The sequence below is a fragment of the Ascaphus truei genome, chromosome 2 (genome assembly GCF_040206685.1).
Source record: "Ascaphus truei isolate aAscTru1 chromosome 2, aAscTru1.hap1, whole genome shotgun sequence".
NCBI classification, from domain to species: Eukaryota; Metazoa; Chordata; class Amphibia; order Anura; family Ascaphidae; genus Ascaphus; species Ascaphus truei.
In genome coordinates, this window is record NC_134484.1 from 460023344 (window position 1) to 460037216 (window position 13873).

General features: G+C 45.4%; 1 long non-coding RNA gene across 2 annotated transcripts in view; it reads left to right on the top strand.

The window, feature by feature from the left end:
- The first annotated feature begins 7596 nt into the window (after positions 1-7596).
- Positions 7597-13873, top strand: part of LOC142488806 (uncharacterized) — a 34386-nt gene continuing 28109 nt past the window's right edge. For both annotated transcript variants that reach the window (XR_012799672.1, XR_012799673.1), the window contains exon 1: positions 7597-7808. This is a non-coding gene — a long non-coding RNA (uncharacterized LOC142488806). The remainder of the gene's footprint in view (positions 7809-13873) is intronic.

Genomic DNA, 13873 nt, shown 5'->3' on the forward strand with positions numbered 1-13873 from the left:
CGGAAGTGACAGGACAGGAGATGGTAGCAGTCTATGAGTGAGGTGGCAGCAACTTGCTCAACAAACACTAGGTCATCCACAGCACATTAACCCTACGCGTTTCCTCAGACTTGCTGATTTCATCAGGGGGTGGACTGAGACATATCAACCGGATATATATATATACACACAGAGTCCTAATTGGTTGTATTAAATTGGTAAATGGAGGCTCCTGTGTGTAATTGGGTATACCACTATACATACATCAAAATAATAATGTTTAAAGGTCCTAAAAGGTGTTTATACAGATTATACAAATCTTAAAACATATAAATAAATCTCTATTAGCACAGTTTTAAATGATATATATAAAGAAGCACTATGATATAAACATACATTGTATAGTCCCATAAATTATCCAAAATTGAACACAGACAGATATTTCAAACATACATTTCTAACATTTAACTATCTGAAAACAAATGCTTTAACAGTCGAAACATATACTAAACTAAAGTTGGATTTGATTAAAATTAAATTATAAATACAAGCTTATAAAGGGGAGGATATAATGATTTATTCATTTAATAATTTGTTGGCTAGATATTTGATAGTATACTGTAGGTAAAACTATATAGATTGTCATATAATACCAGTAGTGTAACAAACACTGAGGAGACCCATCAAGGTTAAAACAGTCTGTCTGTGGGTGGGTTTGCTGGCTATGCATCTTAACCCTGGCTGTGCTCAAAGCTGTGACCATGCAGCAAGCTTAAGCCTATAGGGAACCATGTTTATGGTTTTTAAGCAAAAGGTGGCACTGTGTGCTCATTTGCATGTAATTTCCCAGAATCCCTTGCTGCAGTGGAAGTGCTGTGTGATAATGGCGAAAGGCGGGGTTGCAGACCTGTCTAAGACATGCAACACACGCAACACACGCAACACATGCCACACACGCACACACGCACACGCACACGCACACACTTATATTTACAGTACAACTCTGGTAGTCCAGTATCTTATACAGTAGTTTGGAACTGCTGATAGTTTGGCTCACTCACTTGCCGGATGCGTTTTGGTACTGATGTGAGTATTTTGCTGCTTTGCATTCTGGTTTGCCATTTTCCGTTCTGTCGAACATAATCTCGCTGTATTGTGTTTATCACGCTCTACCTTTTATATTATGAACCCATCTGTAAGAAATGAGTGCAGAGATACATACAGACGAGACCAAGACTATTCTAAAGCTTGCCTTGCCAGGGACCTCCGCTTTTAATCTGAGCCATTAATGCAGAAATGCTGGGGCTAGTTTAAGGCCAGGTCCCCGCTGGCTACTGCAGCGCCCGCTGAGGGGGACGCTGCAGGGACAATAGCCGCTGCACAATGGGACCGGGACCGCTGCGAGGGGGGGGCGCTGCGCTGCACCAACTGTTACTCCTGCTCGCAAGAGAATTGTGAGCAGGAGTCGCGACGGAGCGCTAAGCCACGCCCCCCGGCGGTTCAGCCAATGAGGGCGAACCTGCCAGGTGACATCACGGCCGCGCCCCCGTCACGCCCCCTCACTGTCTTTTGGTCTGCAGTTCCCTGCAAACCGGGGGAATCGGCTGCACGCGCCGCCAGTCTCGCTGATGCGCGTGCAGCACAAGTACTGTGGCCGCAGCCTAAGGCAAGTTTAAGGCATGTATCCAGCATGTACCTGGGTCTTTTTGGCGATTGCCACTGGTTTGTGTTAGAATAGTCGCAGTCTCTGCTGTATACTGGATACCGATTCGGGTGAAATTATATCTTGGCTTTATTGAGCCTGTTCCTTTATCCAGGCAAAACATACAAAAACAACAAAATAACAAACTCCTATCCCTTTGTAAGGGCTAACATACTTTCCCAGACCCTATCTGCAGGACTGGAGGGATATTTCCAATATCACTCCAATGTCTCAGGCTGTACCTTAAGAAGGTGGCCCTCCGTGTCAGTTTCAGGCAGGTTCCTGGATCCTCTGTGTGCAGGAAATATAGGTCTCTAGGTGTCTGGGTGTCTTGATATCAGCACAGTCTTTGTGCTCAAGACAGTGTCTGTGTGCAGGCTTCTCTGCTCTCCTTCTGTCAGCCGAAATGTGAGCTACGGAATCTCTCTCCTGTTTCTCACATGAGTCTTTTTACAGACCTCTCATTAGTCCAGGTGGAGACAGGTTAATTGAGTGGCTGCAATTAACTATCTCTCTGCTGGATTCTCAGAGCTCTGAGGCTGCTTTATTTAAACAGGGATATGTCCCTGTTACACCATCAATCATATATAATGGCTTCTAACGTGAGCAGAGGTAACAGAGATGGACCCAGTTCAAAAAGAAAGCATATAACTTCGACAATACATCAGAAATATTATGTAGGCTACATCATTTACTGTAAGGAGATAGGTAGATTGTTGGCGGTCACAGCGTAGAAAGGAACTCAGCCACGGTAGAAAAATAAAAACAGCTTTATTCAGACATGGTGCTTGATATCACAGAGATTCCTGTCCTCTGACGCGTTTCGTTCCGTTAGGAACTTTATCAGTTACTGTACTTATAAATATTATACTATTGTACAACATGTAAAAAGATTAAATTAATGTGTCTTTGGGTATTGCTAGGAGTGACACCCAATAGTCCGGAATATCCAACAATCCAACACCCCTCAAGTCCCAATGGTTCCGGACTATCGGAATATGTATATATGTACAGATGCAGCAGCCGTTATCCGACCATTTCTCGGGTTGAAATCCTTGGCACACCCAGGCTTGGCGCATGATTTCTGAAAATTTTCACGCGTTAAGGCGTTAGTTTACTGTTGTTTTAATCAATTGCAGAAATTGAAATTTTGCGTTGTCTGCAATGCCATCAAGAAACTCAAGTGGGTGATCGCGAGTTATTGTCTTAAAAATCTAATTGCAATGAAACCTGTCTTTTATTTCCGTACAGTACTTCAAGTGTGTGTATTTGTCATTTGAAGAACACACCAAAAAGTATTTTTAAAGAATGAAATGTTTTATTTCTACAGGATAATAAAGTAAAAATGAATAATACAAAAATACAACGTTGCCTCTTCTTCCAAATGTAAAATGTGTATTCTTCGCATGCATGTGTGTCACAATGGAACCTTGGTGAAACGCATTAGAGTGTCATCGCATTTCTGCGCATGCGTTTAACTATGGAACCTGGTTGAGAATAAAAGGACTGTACAGTAAGATACACTAGTTGCATGAATTACAGTACTGTACAGTACATTTCCTCACAGAGTCGCTAGATGTCTCCAGTAGTACTGCTGTTAGTGTATCTAAACAGTAAAAACAACTTTTATTTTCTAGATTTATGTCAATGAGATTTTTATATATATATATATTTCAATGAACTTTATGTATAGGACTACTGTAAGTGTATCTAAACAGTAAAAGCAACTCAAGATTTATATATATGTCAATGCGATAGAGCTGAACCCCGTTATAGCACGGTCCACATAATGAGACTGCGTTATAACCGGGATCAGGAAATGGCCGCCATGTGAGGTCTTACCCGGCAGCTGCAGCTCTCTCCTCTCTGCAGCTCTCTCCTCTCTCCCTGCTTCAGGCTGCGTCCACGTGCGCAGCGCACATCTCCATGTTTTTTTTTTTTAATTTTTATAACATTCAATGCTTTATTGCTAACGGGCAAACACACACATATACACTTCACACATCACACCTCCCCTCTACACTAATAATTTTAGCATACCATGCAGGAGTTGAACCATGACGCTTCATACACTGATAGCGATTCTTTACCACTCCACCATAGGATTGGTATGATGTTATTTGCTCTATTAAGTCGGACAACCAAGCTTTATCTGGTGCAAGGTGTGATGGTGTCATCCGGTCGAGCCTCGGCGTGGCTCGGTTGTAGAGGTGAGCGGGGGGTGTCCGGATGAGCCTCGGCATGGCTGGGTGGTGGAGGTGAGTGGGGGGTGTCCGGACAAGCCTTACATACATTCAATGTTTTTATCATTGTACCTTTTAGATGTCTTCACTCTTCGATTCCCGATGCATCTGGAAGCTCTCGATCCGTGACGCAATGATCCTCAGCTTCAGGTAAGTTCTTCTTTTTTTCTTTTCTTTCTTCAATCTTCTGTACTTGTTATCCATTAAATCCATATGGGGATGTTGTCTCGTCATCTTAAACTCAAATTAGACGGGACAGGCCTTACATAGATGGTACAGCTCCAATCCGATTAGATGCTGTACCATGTGACAGTATTTTTTTAAGGATGTGATGTCATCTTCCAGGGAGGTACGTCACATCCTTAAAATAAAATGTCTGCCCACATGGTACTACAACCAATCAGATTGTCCCCGATCTGAATGGTTGAAGTACCATTTGACGTTCCATTTTTTAAAAAAAGGATCTGACATCATCTTTATGGGATGATGTCATACCTTTTTAAAAAAAATACTGCCATCACATGGTACTGGAACCAATCGGATTGTGAGATATACCACGTGGTAAGGTCCTTACCAATAGCTAGGTCTTTCTAAGGTTTAAAGGCTGTAGATGTGAATGCCTCTAGCACCAGATTAAAATTCCATGTGAACATGGGAGTTTTCATCTGTGGTTTGATTCTGATGGTTGCTTTGATTAATCTGGCGACCATCGGATTGAGAGCAATTTTCTTATTGATAAGGGTGCCTAAAGCAGAAATTTGTACCTTTTTAATGAGGCGGGTTTGAGCCTTTTTTTGAATCCCAGCTCTAGAAATTAATGGATCTGAGGAATTGTTGCTCGCAGTGGTGTAATGTATCATGATTACACCAGCTAAAGATCTGAGATCTGTATATAGCAGTCATTGGTTTCATCGCTGTGCCCAGAGTAGTGTATTGGTTCTATAGTGTGCTGTCAATACTGTACGTTTTTCCATTGGATCTTTGAATGAAGATCCATCTTCTAAGGGAATGGACGAATGCTTTGCTATTGGAGCAATTGCTGCATCAACTTTAGGAGGGGCACTCCATGATCTGCAGTCTTCCTCTTGGAATGGATACATTCTCTGTAAATGCCTTGTTGTTACACCACATTTTCCCGTTCTCTTCCATTCTGATTTAATAATATCTTAAATCTTACCGTGGACCAGAAAATATCTAGTTACCTTCCTAGGACCAAGGAATGCTTAATCTAAGACCCCTAGTTGTTCCTTCGGGTCTTCAATATTCAGCGTGATCCGCTATTTTTAATTCGTTTCTCAATTGTTTCTATTCTGAATGATCCTTTATCTTTCAGGAATTCCACTTCATCAGAACAGGAACCATCATAGGTGTCAGACAGGGTTGACAGATCTTGGAAGTCCAATATACTGTCATCTTCCCCATCCACCAAAACTTGAGATCTGGTACGCTTAAATTTAGGCCGGGATCCTAGCTTCTCAAAGGATTGCATGAGTGAGGATTTAATCCAGCCCACAAATTCATTTAAAAGGGAAGTGGCATCTTCCTCTGCAACTTTAGCAACACAAGCAACACACACTCTTTTGGAGTGAGATGCTGGTATCTTAACTTAACCTGCACTTTGCAGTTTATTTCTTAGGTTTAACAGCTGGGGAATCTAACTGTGGTTGTTCTGATTTGTGCTCTGTTGTTTGTATCATAGAAACAGACATGATTAATGAGCAGCTGACTGTTTTTTGCTTGGAAGCAGTAATACCAGGTAAAGTCCAGATTTAGCAACACAAGCAAACCACTCACGGAGTAGGCAGGTTGCAATCTTCAAAGTTGAAATATATAAGTACCACTTAGCTGCTTAAGAGCAGTCTTACAAAGCCACTATAGTATAGCAGAGCCAGTATACCACATTGTGGGGCATGCAGGCGGCTGATTGCATGCAATTCTTTTCATGTTTTGCAAGAACAGAATCCTTTAACTGTTTGGGAGAAGCACCACGAGTTAGTCAGGAGCAGGACAGCAAGGGGTGAGGTAAGGTCCATGGAGAAGTGCTCCGCTGGACTAGGCCAGATACCAACTTAGGTCCCAGCTAGACCCCCATCACTGTTAACTTGTGTGCTGTAGGGAAGGCCCCAAGTCAGGGATGTTCCCCGTAGCACATTAGTGGTAGCCAGCACATCTGTGACGGACACACGCGGTGTGAGCGGCCTGCGGTGTGGGACCATACCCAGGCCCTACTAAGAGACTCTTACAAGTTAGACCCTCCAGCGGGAGTTCACCCCACGCAGAGACGGACACCTTCGTTGGACAGACCGGATCGACTTACATCAGGTGGATCATTGGCCACTCGGCGGTACCCGGGTACTGCAGTACCCGGGAAGGTATAACATCAAGTGCACCAACAGTTCTCAGGGGTAGCACTACTCCCTACACTTTGGGTGGGGACTGACGTTGTGGGATGGACACAGGGACACTTGTGCTACCGCACCCCAATTACTGTGGGGATACCCCATGTGGTTAATATTGTGTTGTGTAGTTATTGGTTGATTATATGTTCAGTAAATATTACTTTATAGTATTGTGTATAGTTACTGCTTTCTTGTCTTGGGAGGGGCTATCCCACTGTGTGAGGATCCTTCTCAGATGGAGACGCTGTGTGTAAGTGAAAGAGGTCACCCCAGGCTCCTCTTAAGCAGAGGATCAGGCCTCTTGTAAGCCACTCAGGAAAAGCACCACAGGTAGTTTCCCTGGACACGGGGGAAAGGGGGCTATACATGCCTGGCTGAACCTGCTTCCATGCTTTTCCAGCATCCCACAAGAGCAGAAGTGATGTCATTAACATGATGCCCTCGGTCCTCCAGAGTGTGGAACAGGCACTAGGTCATCCCAGAATCTATGGTGCAAAGCGGAAGTAGCATGCTTTAGCCTCCCTGAGAGTGGCAGGAGAGGGAATCCTACATTCCCAGACACCCTGCGGAGTAGCACTGTACCTGACTCCAATCTGTGGACAATTATCTGAGGGTGAAAAACCCTGGTAGTGAAGGGGTCCTTTCCTCGTGGATCCGCTTAAAAACGGCCAACCTCGGGAGAATAACAGGCAGCCCGCCTCAATGCCATAAGGTAATCTGCCTTTCTGAAATGTTAAAGTAATTATAAAAAGTGGCATGGAAGGAGAAACACATACTTCCCCCAGCTTGGTAGGACAAAAATAACTGCACAGGGATGAGGACACGCCTCCTTTATACCTGTGTCAGAACTTTATTGTCCTTCCCCATATTTTTGACAGTCTCAAAAGTTTACATTTAAATTATGGATAGATAATAATGAAAGCCCCAGAGGCAATTAGCCAAAGGGCAACATGGGACTGTGGATGACACCTGATTCACTTTGGTAAGACGGTCTGAATGTTGAATGGTTAGTGAGCAACTAGAGCAGGCCTGCACAACATACGGCCCGCTCCCTGTGCGGCCCGCGACTGCCCCCTCTAACCCTCTCCCCTTCTAGGGAAGGATCGTGCTCCATCTGTGTGATGCGCTCCACTCCCCCAAGCACAGGGCTGACGCATTTCCCCCACCCTGCGCAGGGCTGACGCGCTGCCCCCACCAAGCGCAGGGCTAACGCGCTGCCCCCACCAAGCGCAGGGCTAACACGCTCCCCCCACCCGGCGCAGGGCTGACGCGCTCCCCCCACCCGATGCAGGGCTGACGCCTCTCCCCCCCAGTATGATGCGGTGACGCATCCTCCCCCGAGCCTGCTTTATGCACTGACGTGCCCCCTGCTCCCCAGCCCACTCCAGTACCAGAAGTTGACGCGCTGCCGTGATGCACGCCCCCCACCCCCCATTCCTCCTGGCTGAGGCCGGTCGCCGCTTCTTCTGCCGCCGTCACGATCAGGTAGGCATGTGGGGGGGGGGGGGGGGGGCTGCTGAAGGGTGCTGGGGGACTGCTGATGGGTGCTGGGGGACTGCTTAAGGGTGCTAGGGGGAGAGCTGAAGGGTGCTAGGGGGAGAGCTGAAGGGTGCTAGGGGGAGAGCTGAAGGGTGCTAGGGGGAGAGCTGAAGGGTGATAGAGGGAGAGCTGAAGGGGGCTAGGGGGAGAGATGAAGGATGCTGGGGGAGATGAAGGGTGCTAGGGGGAGAGCTGAAGCGTGCTAGGGGGAGAGCTGAAGGGTGCTAGGGGGAGAGATGAAGGATGCTGGGGGAGATGAAGGGTGCTAGGGGGAGAGCTGAAGGGTGCTAGGGGGAGAGCTGAAGGGTGCTAGGGGGAGACCTGAAGGGTGCTAGGGGGAGAGCTGAAGGGTGCTAGGGGGAGAGATGTAGGGTGCTAGGGGGAGAGCTGAAGGGTGATGGGTGGAGAGCTGAAGGGTGCTGGGGGGAGATGAAGGATGCTGGGAGAGATGAAGGATGCTAGGGGGAGATGAACGATGCTGGGGGAGATGAAGGATGCTGGGGGAGCTGAAGGGTGCTGGGAGAGCTGAAGGGTACAGGGGGAGATGAAGGGTGCTGGAGGAGATGAAGGCGGGGTCATTAGAGGTATAGGGGAGGGTCATTGGAGGTGCAGGGGGGAGTGATTTGAGGTGCAAGGGGGTGATTTGAGGTGCATGGGGGGGAGAGTGATGTGAGGTGCGGGGGGAGAGTGATGTGAGGTGCGGGGGGGAGAGTTATGTGAGGTGCAGGGGGGGAGAGTGATGTGAGGTGCAGGGGGGGAGAATGATGTGAGGTGCAGGGGGGTGGGATGTGTGTGGTATGCAGGGGGGTATTGTGTGTTTGATGTGGAGGGGGAGTATTATGTGCGTGGGTGAGGGGAGAGATGGGGGTATGAGAGATAGGTGGGGAGTATCGCAAAGGTTGATAGTGAGGGGTTCTGGGGAGAGATATGAGGATGATGATGAAGGGTGCTGGGGGAGATATGAGGATGATGATGAGAGGTGCTGGAGGAGAGATGATGATGATGATGATGAAGATGATGATGATATTTTTATCCGTGCGGCCCAATTTTTTTTTCCTTGGAGCAGTTCGGCCCGTCTCACTTTACGAGTTGTGCAGGCCTGAACTAGAGTAATTTCAGTGGGACAGGTGTGAGGGTTTACCAGGTAGAGATAGGTCAGGTGTTTAGGGATTGGTGTAAACTGTGTTGCTGGGCAATGGGGATCATTGGTGAAGAAGTGGGGATGCAGCGAGGAGTGAAGTTCAGGAGGGAATTTGGGGGTATAAATAAATGCAGAGACAAGGGTATCTTACTCACCTGAGAAGCTGGATCAAGATTCCCCCCTCCACCCCCCTACATGCTGTTAATTCTTTAAAAAAAAAATGGAGTTTGTTTATCACAGCGCAGGGTTAAAAAGACGATTGTGAGTATGCTTGTTCAGGAATGGTTCAATTATTGGTTTGGTTGTCATGGTAATTGAATTTCCTGGCTGGGAGAATGAGCCATTGTTATTTATGAAGTACTGTATGTTTCCCTGGCTGAGAGGCGACAGGTTAACTTCACTATGTAAAGGTTTACGTTCTGTGCTGTTATGCTGGTTTAGTAACTTGTACTGTGGCCTTACCACCACCTTACAGTATATTTGTGTCTGGTGTGATTTTTGCATACAATAATGCCTCTGCTCTGATTTTTTTTAAAAGTACGAAAACCAAATCAATGCATGAGAGTCATGCCGAATTGTTGCATACATAGTACTGTTAGGAGGCTGAAGGGGATATTAAATTATATGAACTATAAACTACGAGGCTGGAGGAAGCAAGACAAGTGCTTAGATTTACAACCCTGGTGAGAGAATCTGTGATCAGCCACCGTAGGAAAACACATTCGCTCATATTCCCGTGCTAATCCATGTAACATAAATGAGGCATCATCTGTTACATGTAATATGCTATTTATTTCCAGCGCAGCATTTTTTAGAAGTATACAGTGTAGTGCTGCTGATGCTGCAATGTATATTTTCAAAACGACATTTAGCAACTTTACTCATTGTTTGTCTTTATATTCCTTGGAGAAAATGTATGGGATCCCAGCACTCTATAAGTAGAATAAACGATGAAAGTTTTGAAATCAAGTTTAATATATTGACAGTAACAGAATATCGATGTATACAATAGGAGACGGTGTACTATTTCACAGATATGACACACCTGCGACATAGGTTTCCAAAACAATGGGGCTTATTCTAGTAGCTTCAATAAAATTGCTGCCATCTCGAACGGTTTGAAAAGACCCCATCAAACGGTTTGTCATTTATGTTATCACGGTATTCAGAAAGAATCTGAAAGCCTTTCCACAAGTCTCAAACCATGAGGTAGGAAAATGCCAATACCGTACGGGATAGCAGCAGCGATTGTATCTCAGCCTTTTCCTCAGTTGTCCCCCCTGTGATCTGGCCACAGTCTGTAAGAGCTGCACGGGGAGAGCTGCACAGAGAGAGACGCATCTCCATGCACAGCTCTTATAGGCGAATGCAGTGTTTTTATTTCAATTTTAATAACACTGTACCTGGGGGTTTCTGGAGCTGAACCGCATAAATTTCAGCCCCGGGAGCCCCCTGCTTCCCGAGTTACAGGCCCTGGTATGGGGTGCCGGTATCTCCTGTGTGTTTAAATCTCCCGGTCGCATGACGTGGGAAGGTTGCGGGAGGAGTTAACCCCTTCACTACCATAGTGGTGGTAACGGTTATGATAATGAAGGGGTTAACCACTCCTGCCACCCACCTGAGAGGCCCAACCACCCACCCTTTGGGCAACTACCCCCTTTACCCAATCCCTCTACCCCAAGAAACATTAAAATACAACAACCCTACTATCCACCTCCTCTACTCCCAAACCCCTCCCCCCCCAACACACACAATAAAATAATGGTCAAAATTACTATTATCTAGATCTGGGTAATAGCTCATTTGCCCATTAAAAATAAAACATTATCCAGCTAACATAAAGTAAATGAACCCCTGCTAGATGAAGTCCATCCTCATCACCATCCTCCGCGTCCGTGTCCTCAGTGGCAGCAACAGTACAATCAATTAACAAACTAATGGCCCCTAACACCTTAATCATCTTAGCGCTACCCATCCGGGATGTCTTACTACCCTCCTTGGGGAACTACGCCTACCCTCTATCCATTGATTGGCACAGTGGTACACCATGCCCATATAATTTTGCAGATGTTTTATTATTATTGCCAATATGCTCCGCGGATTTCACAATCCATTGACGGATTTTGAAGAATTCGCCAATGAGTTGCTGAATCTGCGGATTGGATTCTAGAATCCTGTCAACAGATTATATCCAATGGCGGTTTTTGATGAATCCATGCGGATTAAAATTTACCAAATCCATTTGCGGATTTTACACTGCGAAACAGATTTTGGGGGAAAAATGCGAGAAAATCCGAGAAACGGATTTTGGGCGGATTCACCCATCTCTACCTGCAACACCTTAGTTCATTAAGAGCTCCCATGGTGTGGTGGCACCATTACAGGATTGGATTACCCACTCAACTGTCACTGACACACACCTGTGCAGAGTTATTGTTAAGTATTGTACTATATATATGTAGCGGACATGTAAAATGGCTACAGTCATCTCTCCTGCTGACAGTAAGGCCTGGTAAGTTGTGGGCATGCCAGCAGTAATTATGGAGGTTTGCCCTCACACCCTGGTGGGGTGCCCTGTGTATGGATGGGACTGGTCACATGCTCTGACTCCATGGTTAGTGATGTCAGAGGTGTGTCAGCCTCAGAAGTTACATAAGGCATAGCACTGTTTTCTAAAGTTAGTTCTGAAGGAGTTGAGGAAGGAGTTCCAAGTCTAGCAGGAGTGCTAGAGGAGTAGTCTGAGAGGAGACTGTGTCCAGGGACCTGGCACAGGGCAGTGATCCCTGCGGGGATAGGGAATCCCTATTAAGGAGAGAAGCACCTTTGAAGGGAAGCAGAGTGAATAATCATGAGAGGCTAGATCTCAACTGCGAGGGGCAGCTAGCCCACATCACTCAATAAAGATGTGTTCATTCAGAAACCCTCTCGTGTACATGTGTGGAGTGAATGTACAGAGAGGAGCACCACGGAGGAGTTCCTCAACAGGATCATCCCCTTGCGGATGCAGGGACCCTGATGAGGTGGAGGCGCTGCACTGGAACTAGGTGAGACTCAGCATACTACCTCAGCTGCCTGTCTGGACGGGTCCTCCCCACACACCATCATGCGGGAGACTCAGGAGTCCTGTTGCCAACAGGTGCACCACCAAACACTACCATACGGTATTGGGGGCCGGTTAGACCACAGGGGCCAATGTGAGATTGGGTGGGTCAGGCCGGGCCAGAAATACCGTTACATATATATATATGTATACACTCATCATACACCCATATATCACTCATCATACAGCGTGTATATATATATATATATATATATATATATGTATATATATATATATATATATATATATATATATATATATATATATATATATATATATATATACACACGCTGTATGATGAGTGATATATGGGTGTATGATGAGTAATGTATGTATGTATATATATATGTATATATATATAATTATACACACGCTGTATGATGAGTGATCCTTTGCTGAGAATCACAAGGTTCTTAAGATTGTGTAACAATTATATAAGAGCAGTTATAATACACAGGTCTTGTACTTGTTTTCCGACGTCTGACCGTAAACCAATTGTGGCATATCGAGTACAATAAAGGACTCAGGCCCCACCCCGGCACCAGGTATCAGTCTGGGGCCTGCAACCAGAGGCCCAGCAGCTGGATGCAGAGGCCAGATCCAACTTCCGAACTTCCAGCACCATCCGGCCAGCTTCCCCACAGCCACGGACCCGGGACATTTGTCCCAGCTCCCCCCCCTGTCTCTGGCTCTGGTATTGTATGTTTCATATTGTTTTCTGATGTTCAAATTTGTATTTGCCTTTTTCTTTGTGTGTTTGAAGCTAAACCTACAGCCCTATTATCAAGCTTTGGCTAGGAGGCATTTACATATTTCCTGTAGATGGTGGTGGGGGGGGGGGGGAGGTTAGGTGTGTTAGGTTGGGGGTAGATGTCCTAGGAAGGGTGGTTAGGTCTATAGGAGGTGGTACTAGTGGTTATTCCCTTACTTGCCTTAAACGTTAGTAAGGCATTTCCAAACAATGCCTTACAAGCCTCTATGGGCTCAGATCCACAAAGATGTTAACCTTAACGTCAAATGAACACTATTGGTCTATCTGCAAAGGACAATAACATACTGTACATTAAAGTCATGTTTTCTCCCTTAAAGAGTATTGCGTTAACTGTAACTGCCCTTAGTGATAATTACATGCAAAGTATATGAAAATGAGGCATTACTCACAACCCGGATCTGGATGTGTGTAACAATACAGTTAGGCATGACTTAACAAACATAGCGTCATTTCCCTCTCATCTCTCTCCCAACTGAAACCAAAGACATATGTCAGTGTCTGAATATGAATAACGCTAAGACATGTTTAACGTCACACATAGAACGGCTGTTGTTTGTGCATAAAATTAGCTTTGAGGATACGCGTTAACTTCATGGAAAATAATGTCCCTTCCTGTTTTAGGTAACGTTACAATATGTTATGAGCCCTGATTTAATAGAGCTGTGTGGGTCTGGGCTAGGGTATGCAAGGGTAGTTAGTGTAGTATTCAGAATGTATTACACTGTTACATACAATAGTTAGAGAGTACCGTGCATGAGGTTGAAAAAGATATATGTCCATCAAGGTCAACCTGTGCTAAATTTAGACGATACTTTATCCTATACGTATTTACACTATATTGATCCAGAGGAAGGCAATAAAACAATCCCAGTGAAATATCACCCAATGCTATCTCATAAGAGGAAAAAATAAATTCCTTCCTGACCTCTTAGTAGTCCTTAATGTTCAGCCAGTAATGTGTTGCCCATGTCTATCTTGCCACTTGGTCTTCTAAGGGT